Source organism: Centrocercus urophasianus, unplaced genomic scaffold, assembly GCF_019232065.1.
Source record: "Centrocercus urophasianus isolate 14NV4802_14NV808 unplaced genomic scaffold, USGS_Curo_1.0 seq_27, whole genome shotgun sequence".
Lineage (NCBI taxonomy): Eukaryota > Metazoa > Chordata > Aves > Galliformes > Phasianidae > Centrocercus > Centrocercus urophasianus.
In genome coordinates, this window is record NW_024884833.1 from 6,834,535 (window position 1) to 6,851,516 (window position 16,982).

At 39.2% G+C, this 16,982-nt stretch overlaps 1 protein-coding gene across 3 annotated transcripts in view; it reads left to right on the forward strand.

Moving 5' to 3' along the window:
• Nucleotides 1-16,982, forward strand: part of PIP5K1B (phosphatidylinositol-4-phosphate 5-kinase type 1 beta) — a 100,594-nt gene that overhangs the window by 703 nt on the left and 82,909 nt on the right. The gene's annotated exons all lie outside the window — the stretch shown is intronic.

A 16,982-nucleotide genomic window follows, 5' to 3' on the forward strand; every position in this document is an offset into this window, starting at 1 on the left:
ATCGGCGCACGCCTCAGGCACTGTATTTTCCCGGATTAAACTCTGCGCTGCGGCTCAATGAGATTATTCACGTGCTGTAAATTAAGCCTCAGGGAAGCCTCGCTGGAAGCCGCCGAGCGGTTCTGCGTTGTGTTGGTGTGGACTGAGACACTTCTGTTCAAGATGCCCATTTTTCTGAATCGTAGCCAGCAGCAGAAAGCTCAGTGGATGGTCAGCTCACCTTTTAGTACCATAAGGTGGCTCTCCTAAAATGGCAGTGTTTCCAGTGCCCTGCTTAGATGGGGGCTTTTTTTCCCTCCTTTTTAGTGCTACTTCTTTAAAACTAAGCTTGTGGGTAGCGTTGTGCTGTAGGAGAACTCTGTGCAGGTGTTGTGTTAGCTCTCCCAAAGGAAATGTAGATAGACTTGTTTCGTGTTGCTTGTGAAAGGGTATTGCTTCAGGTGAAGAAACAGTTCTTCTGGTTTGATAGAGAATTATGTATTTATGTAAATGTTTTGAGCTGTCATTTGAATAATATCAGGTGGAGGAGGGCTCAGATCAAAAGGAAAAACACAAACTCTGCTTAAAGTGAACCTTCTATAAGAAATGCTGGCGGTCAGGAGTTAGCGAATGTTTACAGTAGCACCCATTTTTAATTTTTTTTTTAAGTCTCTATGTAAATTCATAGGATGTTTATCCCATGGCTTATTATGGCTGAGATGCTTTTTAATAAACTTATTTAAATGGTCTCCTACATTTTTTTTGATCTTAGAAGCAGAGAGTATTTAGTCCTGTGAATGCCTGTTACAGTTGCTATTCTGACTCTCCCTGCTCTTAGAAAAGGAAAAATATTTTTTTGATTTGTAACATCGCTTTTTTTCCACTTGGTTTCCCCATCCTTAATGTATTTTTTTGCCTCTTGGCTATCTCAAAATTGATTCACAAGAGAATTGAACGTGCGTAGTCAAATCTGTTTCATTTTTAAAGGTCAGTTTCTAATAATTAGTATATCTAAGAAAAAGGAAAGCCCACATGTATAAATGTTTTCTCTGCTCTTCTTGTTTAACACATTTAATCTCTCTTTCCTGGATTCTTCCCTTCCCCCACTTAGATAAAGCTCGGAGTGGAAAATTTGTTCTAAGTTTAGGAATTGATCCTGGAACCATTAAAATTGGGGGGGTTTCTTTCCTTGGATTCAGCTGCTAGTGCAGGGCTGTGTATAATCCTCAGTCACACATTCAGGTCTTCCTGCTATCTGAGAACTGAACCACAGTGCTTGAAAATAAGCATGTGTTCACCTTGTTTGCTGTGTTTGTATGCTTTTGGAGTGGTCTTGATTGTTTTTTCTTTCTGTTTATTATTGAGTCTCTAGGCAGCAGAGGAATTTTTTGTACTTCTGGCATCAGCAGAATAGGCTACAAACTATAAAAAAGCTTTCTTTGCAGCTTGCATAATGTAGTCCAGGTAGTGCTAGAAATGTCCTCATTGATTCTCGTAGCTTCATGTGTGCAGCGTCTGTTCTGTACGTTTATCATCTGTGTAACCAAGGCATGACAAGTGTTTTGGCATTCTCCGCTGCTACAGGTCAGAAGCTGGCAACAGCCTTTCCTTAGAGCCCAGACCAGTTGCTTATATGGCGCTGCCTCCTCTTCATCCCCATTTTGTGTTGGATTTTGAGGGGAGCTACAAGCAGTACAGTGTCTGCGCAGGTTTCAGCACCCTGCAGGACATGGTAGCGTGCTGCTACTGAGAGCATTAGTCTTATACAACGGTTGCAACTGGTTGTCATTCCAAAGTGAGCCTCTGATTATTGCTGGTGGTTATGTGGTGCTATAGTTGAAATTTATAGATGGCAAAAGCCAAAAAGCAAACTTCTCTAATTGGTAAATAAAATGGGTAGAAGCATATACACGAGTGTTTTGATATGTGTAGTATGTTCAAAACCCCACACTGGTCTGAACAAAGTAGCAGAGTTAGAGCAAGTGCAATGAAAGGCTTTCTGAAGGCTTACTGACAATGCAAAGCAGCAATTGGGAAGAGGATGCTCAAACCTTCCCTGCCATCTGGCATTAGGTTCAACTCAGCTGTTCATCATCACTCTGTAGGTGTAACTTGTGTTTGAGTCCCTCTTGTACTATACTTGCTTACTGTGGGCCCGCACCACTGATACTGTGAATTTTATTTTCCCTAAATAGATCAAGTGTCTGATTTGTCATAGCAGATTCCCACTGTGGTTATGAGGTCATGTATCTTGTCTTACTCTTCATGTTTGTACAGTCCTCTGGAGCTTTTACTCCTTCTTTGGGACAAGAAACTTCAAGTCCTCCTTCCAAGAGCTGAAAATCCCCTCTTTTACCTTCCCTCTTCACTCTCCAGTTGTGAACTAAAAAACATATGATCATGTTGAGAGGTACAACATCTACCATTTTACTGCTCTCTCTTCTTTGCTGCAAAGCTGTTTTATTTCTGATTGGCAAAGTAGGGGGAAGCTGAAGATGTTGCACATGTGTTGTATATTTTCACCACTGTCCAGCTGTACAATTTTTTTGTACTTTAGATATTAGGTTTTTTACAGTTAAGGTAATGGTAAGCTATTGCTAATTTCTCCAGTGCGACACAGCTATGATTTCTTCCATAGACAAGAAGGAAGTTACTTGTAAGGCTGCCTGTGTGATGTTGTGTACGTGCATAGATGTAGGGCAGTGTTATCAAGTAATGTGTGTGGTGGATAGTGGTCCTTTTATTAACTGCTCATTTTGATTGTTAGTTCTGTCTTTGAGACCCATCCCTTGTGTGACCGCGCACCACTCTGCCAGCTCCCTGTGTCTGTCATCCTTTGATCAGATTTGTTGTCATCTGTGTAACTGTGGTATTTGACTGGGACTTGCTGTGGTCAGCAATACACCATTGAAAATATCTCTTCACTAAGCTGAGGAATATCTGCATTACAAGCATGAGTACCAGGGATCCAGCATTGGGTTCCACTTAACTCCTTTTGTCTCTGCACAAACATACTGTTTTGCAGTTTTCTGACAAACAAAAATTTAAAGGTCCAGCTTAGTGTCTTTTGTATGGAGTTGCTAGTTTATGATCAGAATTATATTAAGTATAATGAGCACAAATATTTGATTTTGTGAGTAGTTTAAAAATTGAATACCATTTAGCTTTAGAAATATTGCTGTAATTTACAAATGCAATTACTGAATCTTGTTTACAACTCCAGAAACATGGCCTCATTCTTTGAACTGGAGAATAATACTAGTATTGAAGTTTGAAGCTTGATGTGTAATAAAGGGATGTTGCCTTCAGCACTAAGGTTGACAAAAAATACTGCAACTGTTGTGCTCTTTTTTGGCTGTGGTTGCAAAATGGTTGGTGAGGCTTAGGGGAAATATATGGTTGCTGAACTGATCTGGATTAATTAAAAGATACTGGTGTAGAGGGAAGCTGTTTTTCAGCTAACTCTTGAGCAGGTGATGTGCTGATGCAGCCATTTGCAGGGCTATACTCTGGCACCAAGGGGCTCCGCGAGTAGTGATGGGGAAGCGGCTGAGAAGTGCTGTTAGATGGTAGAGACTTGTTTGCTTCTTTCCATCTTTAGAGAACCATATTTAAGATTGCTGTCAGTGTTCCTACTCAAGGGGTGGAAATATGCTTGGTTGCAACAGCTGCTGCACACACCATGTCTCCAGCCTGCATTGGTCTGGATATTACTTTGTGGCCAGAAGCCATAGGTAATGAAATCCCAGGACTGGTCCGTGTCTGCAGAGTGTAAATGGGACAAATTCTCCTTGGACTGTTTTGTACTCAGAACTTTCTGTCACGTTCTATCTGGGAAAGTCATTTGTTTTATTCTCCTGCTGAGTTTGTTTTCATGAGATGTTCTTGGACTGAGTACCCGTGCAAGTCAGCTAGATGCCAATGAAGTGAGAACTTAATTGCAGCAGGGATGTGTCTATCAGTCTTCTGGTCACAGCACAGCTAATCCCAGCTGTGGTTGGAGCTCCTGCTCAGTGCTGGGCTATGCTCTGTGCTGCTGCTGACTGGGTCCCAGCTCTGTAATGCTGCTTCTGCTCAGATATGTCAACTCTTGAGAATTTCCTTGCTATTAGCCACAACCATGAAAGCCAGTGAGAGAGTTCTTGGTGTCTCTACAGACTGCTCTTTTTTCCCGGTAATCTGAAGATGTGGGTGTGTGTTTGTTTGCAGATAATAAGGATTAACTGCGTGAGATACAATGTCTCAAACTGTGGTTTGATAATTAGAATCGTAAGTAGAACCCTTAGAGTTGGAAGGGACCCTTAAAGGCCATCTAGTCCCTCTCTCCTGCAGCAAACAGGGATACCTACAGCTAGATCAGGTTGCCTTCACCTGGCCTTGAAGGTCTCTAGAGATGGGGCATTAACCACATCTCTAGGCAAGCTGTTTCAGTTTCTTGCTTCCCTCATTGTAGAAGACTTTTTCTTTATATCCAACCTGAATCTCTACCCTTTTGAAACTTGAAGCCATTTCCCCTTGTTCTGTCACCACTGACCCTGCTAAAGAGTCTGTCCCCTTCTTTCCTGTAGCTCTCCTTGAGGTATTGAAAGGTCACAATTACTGATGAGTTTTAGGGCAACAACAGAGCTGCAAGTTGCATGTCAAATTGTGTAAAAATAGTTGTTTTAAATATTAATAGTTGTTTTAAAATTAAAATACAATTAAAATTGTACTAAAGATTTCTGCTGATTTGTTGAGAGACTGGAAGAACTCTTTGCAATCGGTTGGTTGACAAGATTTGGGAAATGGGTTTCTGTTGTCCATTTCCATTTTCCCAGCAAACTCATTTATTGGTAAACCACTGTAAGCATTCAAGACACAGAGAAGTGAGTAGCAGCCAAGTTTTAGTTTGGGTAATTAAAAAGCCCATTGCAGCCACTGCTGCTGCCAACCTTTAATAAGATTAATGAAAATAATTATTTGGGCTCAATATGAGAGTTTTTGTTTGTATTTGTTTCCTAATCCAAACTGTAAAGGTGCAGGGTTTGTTAAACAGAATTTAGAATTTCATGTGCTTTCTGGTATGGCTTTTTGCAGAAATCTTCAGTGGATGATTGAGTTAAATGTAAGGATTCTGGGATTCTGTGAATTTCTGTATTGAAAGGTTCTGCAGATACTCTTTGCCTTTGTACCTAATTAGAGGCTTGATTTTAGTGTGTCATGCATCAGGTGTTTTTGCCTGAGAGCAATGCAGTCTTTGTATGAGGCCATGCCCAGATTTACTGTGTGTCAATTTGCACTGGCTTAGCTTGTTGATGCTTCCTCCTCAGTAGGACGGTGTGTGGTCAGTGGAACGTGATTTGTCTGATAGAGAAAGATATATTTTTTTTAGGCGCTGTAAAAGAACCCAGACAGTCTCAGGTAAGAACACGGAACTTTATCATAATCAGTCACCTAAGCTGGGTTGTTTTTTTTTTTAAATTGTTTTCATTATTTAAAGTTATTTCAGTTTCAGTTCAGCATTCAGAATTCTAGTAAGAGGTGCTGTCAGGTGTGTCTTGGACTTCAGGTTTCAGTGTGACTTCAGTCATTCTGGTCTTGCATGTTTTAGAGGACTTGGTCTGGTTATATGGTTTGTCTGAATATTTTTGTCTGCATGATTCTAAAAATCATTGGTAAGGCAGTAAATACTCCAGTGGCACACCAGGGAAGCTTTTTTTCCCAACATGTCCACTGACCATATTAGAAGAAGTTTATCTGAGGATGGAGGGCTGAGAATTTCTTTGCTGATGGAGAGGTAGTAATGCGATACAGTCCCTCAGCTGATGGTTTTTGGCTCTTGTTGAAGATGGTTGCACCTTTAACCTCTTCATAGTGCAAAGCATAATCAGCAGATCGACAGGTTCTCTTTTGGACCTTCTTTGCTTTCCTTTGTGGTATATTTTATGCGAGTCTGTTCAAAGAGTAGAGGGTGTGATTCTGATTTGTGTGGTCTCCTACCACACACATTCTGGTTGTGGAGGTCTCCTACCCAGTCCACCGAGCTCCTAATCTGAGAAGAGGTAAGGTGGTACTTCTGTGTCTTCGAAGGCATTGTTCATGCTCTGGGTGAGAGGTCTGGAAAGAAGGTGTGCGTGACTTAACTTGAATGGAGGATCATGCCTTAGGCCAGACTTGGCAACTAGGTTCTGCCGAGGCTAGTGACTCTCCTTGAGTTTAGCTGGTGGAAGTCAGTGTGGATAGTTGCGTAAGATATAGTTCAGTGAATGAAGACATAGAAGCCTTTGAGAGACTGGTGCTTTAGTCCTTTACTTACTACTTAACTTCACACACGCTTTGTGGAAAAAAGACAAAATATTTACATTCAGAGTGGTAGTGGGAGAATCCTGGAGGAGAAGAGACACATCCCACAAAGTTCAGTCACTTTGTTCAATAGAGAAACAAGGGGAGTATTATAAGGAAGTTTTTGGCTAGGAAACAGAAAACCTTTTCATAGGAGTCCCCAGCTTCTGCTTTGGTTTTTAATACAAACGTGATGATGTAACAAGCATCTTCTTAAACAATGATACTTGTTCATTTTGTTATTGAGTTTTGTTTACACTGTAAACCTTTTGCCAGCATTTGTAAATCAATACGGTAGGACAGTTAGGAATTAGCAAATAGTATCACTACATAATTAAGAGCAGCAGAAATAAAAGTAGAAACCCAGACTGAAATCCTGCTTTGCTTCAGGGCTTTGCTTTTCCTCATATGCAGAATAGTTTGAAGCTACTGGGACTGTGCATGACAAAGGATCATTCTCTTTCATGATCACTTTTTCTTGACTGAAACTTGTTCTACTTGCGCTGACTTTGTGGTGGTGCACTCTTACAGAAACATGCCGCTGGGACTACTTCAATCTTCAGTCATGTCAGTTTGGTAGTTCACATGCAGAAAGCAGAGGTAATGTTGTTGAAGAGGTGGTTTGAAATTCAGTTTCAAGGTAGAACACATATCATACAATGTTAAGCTGGGTGAGGAAATACGGAATTCAAGTATGAGATTTAAAGAAAAAAAAAAAACCACAAACTTTGAATGAAAGCACAAATGCCCGTGTAGGTTTAAGGTATCTTTTTGAATTCTGTTGTAATTAGATGAAACAGTAATTTTTAGCAGAAGTTTTTCAATACTGAAACTGAGAAGGAATTTTAAAAAGCGTCAGATCTTTTCAATAAAAAAGATTATAGTCACTCATGAAGACCTCATAAATAGCAATGCAAACGGTAAATTGCTTCACTTATGTGGGATACCTGCTAAAATATTCATTGTTAAATTCACTTTTTTTTTTTTTTTTCCCCGAACAAATGTAGATTTTCAAAGCTGGGATTAAAAGTAGTAGTATTTCATAACTATAAATATTTAGGTTAAGATGGTGCACGTGTGATTTCAGGTCTGAAATGTACTCTTAAGGATGTTTTGTTGAAAATCCTATGCTTTCGTGTTTGTAAGAAGAAATTTCAATAGTCACAGGTGTATCTGAGGTGCTAGCTCAAAACGTTAACTGAATCTTGAGGTGCTGTAAGGTGTCATCTTTGCTGAGTCCCAAGCATTCTGCCTGGAATTATGTGTAATGCAGGCAACTGATTCTGAGCTGTGGAGAAAATCTTTAATCGATTGTGTATGTTAAATAGCAGATTTAGTGCACTCATGCCAAAAAGCCAAGGAATGTACCAGTGCCTAGCTGAACTGGATATTTTGGAAGGCTGTCCCATGTCTTCACTTCAGGGCTAGCAAGATTGCTTCTCTTCCTTTTATTTCTGGTGGTATTAGAGAGCATTAGTCTTGTTGCATATTGGTGTATACCTACATACAACTTTTGTTGCGTACTTTGTGTATGTTTACAATGGAGTTTGAAATGTTACTGCAGACTGATGGATCCCACCTAGCATTGTCTGCCTTATTTGACTGCTTGTAGCAGACCAGCAAAGCTGAGGTTTTGGGCAGCAAAGGAATGCTTCGAGTCACTATCTAGCCTGCAGTGAAGTCAGTGTTTTCCTCATTTATGATTCCTTAACCCAACTAACTACGTTGTTAAGTGAGCACAAGCCTTCCTGCTGTGCTGTGATTAGTTAATAGCTAGCATGCAAAGTTTTAGGATAAAGCAAACACATTTCAAACCATGTTTCTAAGCTACTGGCTCTTGATACTAGTTCCTGGAGAGCTAGGAGAGAAAGCATCAGTAAGGAAAAGGATTTCATATCACTCTTTAAGATTACTAGTTCTTACTACTGTGGCTCAAGTTGAGATTAATGTTGTCTGTTAGCTGAAATAGTCAATTACCAGATAGTTAATGGAAAGGCAAAGGTAAGTCGTTAAACTAATTGCTGCTAATTAATACAGTAGCTTTTTTGCTTTCTTCTGTAACCTTAGTTGTAAAGAGGTAAGGGGTGATTGTAGATAATGGTCTTGCTTTAATCTTAGAAGTCACTGCGGTTGCCTTAGAAGCCACATAACTTTAGCTTAATACAAAACGTTATCTCTAAATTTTTGTAATGGATGTTATCTGTATTTTCTTACCATTTGAACCAAGAGAAATCTTGTTTAGAGAGGAAAGTGAGTTGTGGTCTGCTATGCGTCTGGATATTGCAGTTCACAGAATTAACTGCATTTCTCTGGTGTCTGAAATCTGCTGTAGTGAAGCTCAGATACAGCATGCCTTGTGTGTTACTGACCTCAGGGTTTGACAGATCTTCTCAGTGTTTGAACCTACCTACAGGAACTCTGTGGTGTGGAAAATAGATCTGAAGATTGATATGCCGGGCTCGTTTGAGAGACTGGTACTCTGCTTACTCTCTTAGTCTTACTCTGCTAAACTTAGTTTCCCAAGAAGAAAAGTGGTGTAAAGATCCCGACAGTGTTAGGTAACAAAGACTTTGTCTTTGTATGTACTCAAGGAAACATGACTGGAATTAAGTGCATTTAAGATCAGACTGTGAATTCAGTGCAGCCTTGAAGCAATTGTGCCCTATCTTATATTTTTGTTGCCTGAGTTTATTTACGTGATTTAAAAAAAGAAAAAGGATTTGTTAACAGCTGCTTGACTTTACGTGGAAGTCAATCATTAACTAGTAAGCAGGCATGAACATCTGTACAATTAAGTGCAGTCAACGTTAGCACTCTCCTTGGCTCCTCCCAGCATGGTGTACATGCACTGTGGGCTGTGTCCTTCTCAGAATTGCTCTTTACGTCTTAACACTTTAATCATAGCTCCAAATTGGTATGAGGTGACAGTCTGTGAGCACAGAATGTTGAAAGCTAATCAAGAGCCTTTAGTGCCATCCCGTTCACCTTGTGTTAGTTAGCTGCACAGCCTGCTCTCCAGCAGTTGTCCCAGTGAGGTGGGCAGGTGCTGAGATGCTGGGACATGAGTCTGCAAGTTTGATCTCATGAGACCAGGCCATGCTGGAGAGAGGTCTGAGAAGAGATTGAAGCAGGTCTCCTGCCCATCCTGAGCTTCTTCATGTGTACCTGCATTTCTTTTGAGTGCAAGAACTGTTCAGGCTTTGCAGCAGTCTGGGCTGTGGTCTGTGTCAGAATTGTGGCATAGCACCACAGGTGATGCTGCCCAGAGCTGCTGACAGACATCAGCCCTGTGCTGGTGCAAATGGAGAACAGCAGAGGGATGTGCCTCTGGGATATGTGCCACATACTACCATCAAGATCTGCTGCATGTACATCACGTCCAGCTGACCTGTTCGGGGGACCGTCCTGTCTCCTTGGTTGCAGTATGGTTTTACCCAGTAAAGTGTTTTTCATTCTTCTCACAACAGGCTTGTGTTTCAGTAATTAAAAGTTCAGTTTGAAAAAAATGGCTAATGAACAGGCATTTATCAAATTAAGGCATTTACTGAGAACTGTAGTAGTAAAGCATACTTCAGAACATGCTGCATACTGGAAGCTAAGTTGCTTAACTTCTCTATTTGGGGGGGAAAAAGAACCACATATATTGCCATGTCATATATTGGTTATATAATTGTCTTTCCAAGGAGTGATGATGCAGACTGATCTATTTTTATTCTTTTTGTACCCTGAGGCATGCTCCCTAGAGCAAATCACCACAGTGGTTTATTTCAGAATCTCAAACCACAGTAATTATGATAAAATCTCTTTAAAACTGTTTTGTTTTGTTTCATGCATGACGTGACACTTGCTTGAGTTGATTCTGACAATAACATTAAGCAACTCATTGGCCTCTGCAAAACTCAGGAGAGTTTTCCCTTGGCTATGTAGGGCTCCAGAAAGTGCTTCAATTTAATATCAGAGTGTTTAGTTAAATATTATCTGTTCTATTCATATGTTATACATACAGATATTACAGCACTATGGTTTAAGATTACTTTATGTAACTGATTCACTACCTGAAATTCCTTGGGTGTTCTGTATTTTTGTCATGGAAGCTTGATTGCTTTTATGTCCAGTCTTTAATCTATCATTTTTATTTCAAGTAAATGCCCTATTTAATGTAGAATATCATGATAGCATCACTAGCTACAGCAAATGTGAACATTCACATGCACATTGTTCAGAATATTTAAACGGGAGCTGAAGATACCAGTAGCAGTTACATCTGCCTTCAGCTGAAACTAGATGCATAAGAACAGACTATGGTGGGAAGTTGTTTGTAAGTCTTTTTTTTTTTTTTTTTTTTTTTCTGTCACAAGATGATGTTTATAGAAGAATTTTAGCCCTTGTTTGGAATATCTGCAGAGGATGATAAAGTGCATGTGAGGGATACAGTTTTCTTGAGTTGGAGGAGTGTATATCAAAAGTAGAGTTGAAATGAAAGACAACAGGATATTTTTGTTGTTCCTCAGCAATGTCTTGATTTTTACACAGGCTTTAATAATAGACCTTGAACTTGACATTGTGGAGCCAATGATAGGGACAGTGGTTTTTCTCAGGATTTTAACTTGTTTATTGAAATAGAAATGTTTTTCTAAGTGTTGGCGACATTGCAGTACAGTGACAAAGCATCACTACTAGAGACAGAAATGTTTTAAAGATATCTTTTGAGAGACAGTAAGTATGTAGGCATAGTGAAAAATGAGACAATTCTTTGATTTGCAGTGATCTTTAGGTGAATGTAATGATGTGTATCTACAAAGTGAGAATGGTAATATGATGCTAATGTGGCAGTGGAAGCTATCATCTTAGGATGATAGCTACTGTCTATGTGACCTGTCCTATTGAGCTTGTCACTGTAGTGCAGGAGAGCAACCAAGGTGCTCAGTGTTGCCTGAGTGTGCACAGTAAGAAAATGCCAGCTGCAAACCTGCTTCTGCTATGAATTCTCTAGTGAACTCCACCATAGTTAAATTTGTTGTTGTAAAGCATCTGTACTTATTAATGGATCCAGACAATGTATTTCATGCCATGTATTCACTTAAGTGACTTCTTGTTATTATAAAATATAGTAATATAATATGTTTTACTGTATCCATTTTGTTGACCCATAGGTCTGAGAATCAGACTTGGCAATGGCTGAATAATTAGCTGCACCAGCAGTGGTGCTGGAAAGTTTTAGGGTCATTTTTGGTTCCTCCATCTGTTCATTTACATGATGTTCAAGAGTACTGAGCTCTCTGCAGCATTGCAGATACTGCGGTGAATTGAACCCTCAGAGAGAGCTGTCTTTTCAGAAGTCTGCAATGGTTACTAAGGGTAGGGGGACAAAAGTAATGCCATTTGTTGCAGTTTAAACTTTGCTGTGCTATGAGATATCAAATAATGAGATGACAAGAGTAGCAGGAGCAAACTTGGAAGGAGTGTTACTTCAGCTTGACTGGAAATGGCATACCTGAGACTAGTGCATCTCTGCTCTGCTGAGTTCTGCTGAATTAGTGCGAAGTATGATTAATAAGGTTGTCTTTATAAATCTGCGTACAGAGACAAACTATCCTCAGATACCTAGGTTTCAGTGGGAAAAATTCCTGTTGCTGCTCACCCAGAGTAGGATTGGTTTTAAACATGGTCTGTTAATGTGTTTGGCACTGCAGCTCCTGTGCCTATTATTGATAACATCCTAGTTTTCTAGTATGAAGGATCCCTCTCTAGGGAATGAGAATCTTTTACCTGGTCAAAGGAGGCAGGATTATTTGCTTATAAAAAGATTCTCCATATTTGTTCAAAAGTAAACCAGATTTTTTTTTCTTTTTTTTGCAGCAGTATAGCTTAAGAATACCAAAAATAGCAAGTTCTAACAAGGGGTTGTGCAAATACTGCACAGAATCATTTGTCTATTTGCTATGATAAAAATAGGGAAATAAAAGCCATGGGTCGCTGAGTAATAATACTATTTTGCAATGCCACACAATAAAATTTAGATGATTTTAAATACTATGTAAAACTAATATTAATTTCTTTTGTATGGGAAGCCATAATGTCTGTTAGGGTTGTGGAAAAAAGGACCTGTTATTCACTAATTTGTGGTTTAGGTTATTCATGATGTTTTTAAAAATACAGTGAAGTATTTTCTTTGATAGTTTTTGTATTTCGTATATTAGAACATATATGAACAGATGTTCATATATTTGTTATATAATAGGTATATTTTTTTACTGACAAATCATTATCTTAGTATAAAAGTTAGATGTGAATAAATTACTTCTGTTTCTCCATTCAGATGTTCTGTTTCATAAAGGATGTTGTGCAATTTGTCGCTGCCTATTAGTGACAAAATAAATGTTCAGCACACATCTGTATAACGTCTTTATGGTAAAACATAGGATTATAAAGAATGAAATATATAATGTAGGCAGAATACATGATATGTGTATTTAATATAGGTTTTTATATATGTAAAACAATGCATACGTAGGTGAAAATGAACCTTCAGAAGTAAGCTGAAGAACTTTCTGGAGTCAGGTGGGATTTATGCTTTGTGTATTTCCTTTCAGCCTAATATGCCTGTATATGGTTTAAATAAATGCTTTTGCAGGGATGAAAAGAATATATTATATAGTAAAGGAAGTCATTTTGAGACACGTTTTCTTCCAAAATGTAAGAATTTTTAAGCAGGCTTTTTTTCCCCAAATCCTTACTGTGACACTACAAGAATTTGAACACGTCTTGCATGATTTAAGTTTTGACTGTGGAAACTTAATTGGTTACTTAGTCTGTCATCCATTGGGGCAGCTCTTTCTTGCTGCTTATCCTACTGCTAGAAGAAAATCTAGAGGATGTTTTTTAAAGTGTGTAAGACCTCCTTGATGTTGTAACTTGAGAGCTTGCAAGTTGGAAGCTGTATGTATTTCTTGTTCAACTGAGACTGGCATTGAAAAATACTCTTTCAGATCATCTTGAAGCATCTGTGTAGAGCTTTGCTGTACTGTCATGAAAGCAATAAGCATCCCCTTTTGAGTTGTTCATAGCTATCATTAATGTGGGCAAAACTGTATCCTAGGTGTTTGCCAAAATTACTGCTTGAGCCTTGAGTTGCATGTCCAACAGAGTTCATCTTGGGGAAAGAAGAATTAAGAAGGAAAGTTTTTCCCTGATAGCCTGCTGTCTGGGTGTAAACTATAGAGAAAGAATAGCGTATGCCATTACAACATTTGCAAATATGCATAATTATGCTTCTTGCTGCCCTTAGTGTCCAGTGGAACTGCTAGAAGCCAAAACTAATAACAACTTGTTTCCTGCTCACATTTGATGAAAATTTGTTTTGCACAATGGAAGGGGAGAGGTTAAAGCCTGTAAGGGAGTTCAGTCTCTTGTCGCTTTTCTGGGTGTAGAAAGGGTACAAGGCATTTAACATCCTGAATCAGGTGTGATGCTTTACAATCCACAGCTTTTCTGAAGCAATTCATGAATTGAATCGTGGTTACTTGGTGGGCAAGTGGCATTGCTTGCAAAGTCTTTTTGCCCTTCTTTCTTCTATCAGGAATGGAGTCTCCTACCAGATCTCTCTGAGAGTAATGCCTTCTATGTAATGCTAAAGAACGTAATAACTCTCTGATAGAGCAAATTCTCAGCTACAAAACATTATTTTTTAGGGTTTTTTGCCAGTAATGAAAAAGAGCCCTCACCAACAGAGGTGACCCACTGTCATCACTGCTGAAACACACCACCCACTGTCTCACTGTGCTCACATCCACTGTTTGGTCTCCATAAACATTCAGAAAGCATCAGTGAATGTCATCGGGTGTCACTGCTTTCCACACAGAGGAATTCAGTGCCACACCTTTACTCCATAGATACTCCATGTCCAACACCATTGTGTCAGAGTGCCCCTCTGCTGCCATCTGTCACAGCAATGCAATGTAGTGGAATATTGGTGGGAAGGTTCAGCCTCTGCTGCCGTACCACTAGCATCCATCTCTGACATTGCGGGCCACCATCTTAAAATAGGAGACATTTATGGAGCAGCCCTTGCACATAGGCAAATTGTATTGTATTTGATCTGTGAATGCAGAGTTGGAGAAGTCCAGTAGTTTATCTTTGCTGTCTACTGTCCAAGTTGGACTGTGTCGTAGTTTGATGAAAAAGTGAAGCAGATTGCAAGTCTGAACAGTCACCTAGAGTATCAAGCTAGTTTATTTTCAGTAGAGCCTGCTTTCATCTCACTTACCTAAAAGTGAGCCTTCCCCCGGCTTTTCCAACCTCTGGTGCAGACAGGCTGCAAACAAAATTTGGAAAAAAAGATTCTTGTGCCTTTGGTATTCGAGGAAGCATGTGAAACTCCTGAAGTCATTGGAATAAGTCCTCATTAACTGTCCAAATACACTGTTTTCATGCAGTACTGTAATAAACTGAGCTGCTTTTGTCATTTTCAGTATGCTTTCTGCATGCTTATTGGTGGCCTGTCTTGAGTAGGGGCAGGAGGACGGGAAGTAGCATGGGTTAGTCTTGTCTGGACCCATGGTGTATTGCAGGAGTAATGTAAGGGCTGCTGTATAGGCTTAACATAAAAATGCCATTTAAAGCAATGTTCCTTAACAATAGGGCTTTGATTCTGGGTATGTGCTACAAACAACTTCAAATAATACTCGTGGAACTAGCAATTATTTTAAAAATGTTTTCATATTCAGGTAGCTCTGGATTTCCTTCTTATAGTGTTTTCTTAAATATTATCTCCTGTTACCCTGTGTGGTTTTACTTGTTGCAGCTGATTCTTAGGAAATGAACTGACTGTGGTACGATGTGCACTACTGGTAACTCATGCAGATCATGTCACGTTGAAGGGTTTTGGCACTGGGATATTGCAGAGCAGGGAGAGTATGAGCTTGAGGGTGGGTGAATGAGGAGAGCTTCCATTTCCAGTCTGTTGCAGGACCACACATGGTTTCTCTGGCTCCACCAAAGTCACCTGCCTACTCTTTCCCCACCGAGGTGATCTGCTCGATTCAAGAACCTTCTTTTCTCATTTGCTGTTTTCCTTCACATTTTCCTGTCTCCTGAGATCAGTGTAGTATATTAGCTGGGGTGAAATTTACAGAAGTCTCCTGGCTCCTGTAGATGTGAAGTGTGTTGGACTTTCACCTCCTGAGTCACGGTGAGAAGGGTGCTGTATATATGAAAATAAATACTAGTGTTACTTACATATACATATATGTATGGTAAAAGTAACGTTTACAAACCATAGAGGTCCAAATTTTGTTAGACTAAGAAACAGTGAAGTTATTCTTATTTATTATGTTCATAATGACTAATGAAATTGAGGTATATGCATTTATCAGCAAAGCAGTAAATTATGAAGAAGAGAAAAGGAAGGCAGTGGAAGAAAATTCACAACTTCAGACTCAACATATTTCATTTCATTAATGGGAATCCAGATAAAATGTAAATACTTCTGTTCCAGGGAGTCTGTAACTAGCTACCACACGGTATTTTGAAAGTGCTTTTTGTTGTGTAGAAAAATCAGGAACTACTTTTTTTTCCTGTGTGTTTCTGATTAAGGCCTGCTTCTCACAGCATACTTCTAATGCTCTTACTGCTTTTCTCCTCCTACCTTTTTTGTGAATGTAATCATTCTTTTGTGCCATAAAATTGCTGGAACTATCACTTCTTGCTGTCTGGAATAAAATTTTCAGGTGAGTATTTTGTTACAGCTCATTCTGCGTTCTAAATTAATCTTCAGATCATGCTTCTGTCTAACAAGTAGTTAAAGACCTGTTCCAAATGACACGTAGTTTCTTTGACATCACTGTTTAAATAAAATCAAATTTTATTTTAGCTAAGCATGTGCTGAACGTATAGAATGTAAAACAGATGTCAGAAACAAGGGTGTCATTTAAGCAGCATAGGATTCCTGCCTCACTGTATTGGGTTCATTTTAAGTTCTTGACTGTTACAGAATTCTTTAAAAAGGGAAATTAAATACACTGTACCCTACATATATTGCATGATTTTTTCCTCCAAAAAAGAAAGATAACACTTCAATGTGCATTAGAGCTTCAATGGACCATTAGCATTTAGTATAAAGAATAAATAAAACCTCTCTGCAGTCTTCCCCTCACAAACTCCGTAATGTGAAAGCTGTGCTTCTCTCTGCATTGCTGCTCTCATCTGCTGCATGATAAGTAGTAGCCCAGCTGAAACTTATGTCCTAAGAACTGATGAGACAAATGAATATCTGAAATGAGAATAGGAGGGGGAAAAAAGCTGATTAAGCGCATGCTTCTTAGATTACTGTCGGACTTAACAAATGCATGCATAGTAGGGAGAAAATAAGATTTTCTGAATGAAAGTAAAATTAATAATTTTTGGAGTCATATGTTATTACATGAGTGTTTACAGGAGTCTGAGGGAATGAAGCAGCAATTCTGCTAAGTCCCAGTACAGACTTGGCAGGAGGTTATGACAGTTGCCATCATGGAATTCTGTGATCCTGGATAGTTTAGACTTTATGGTAATTTTAGACACTCCAGTTTCTTCCAGAGCGAAGTCAGAACAGGCAATAGCAACAGTCATGGTGCTTTTAAATCTTTAAAATTACAGCTGATCCTTGCAGCATTGTGGCTAATACGTAGTTTCGTTTTTGGAAT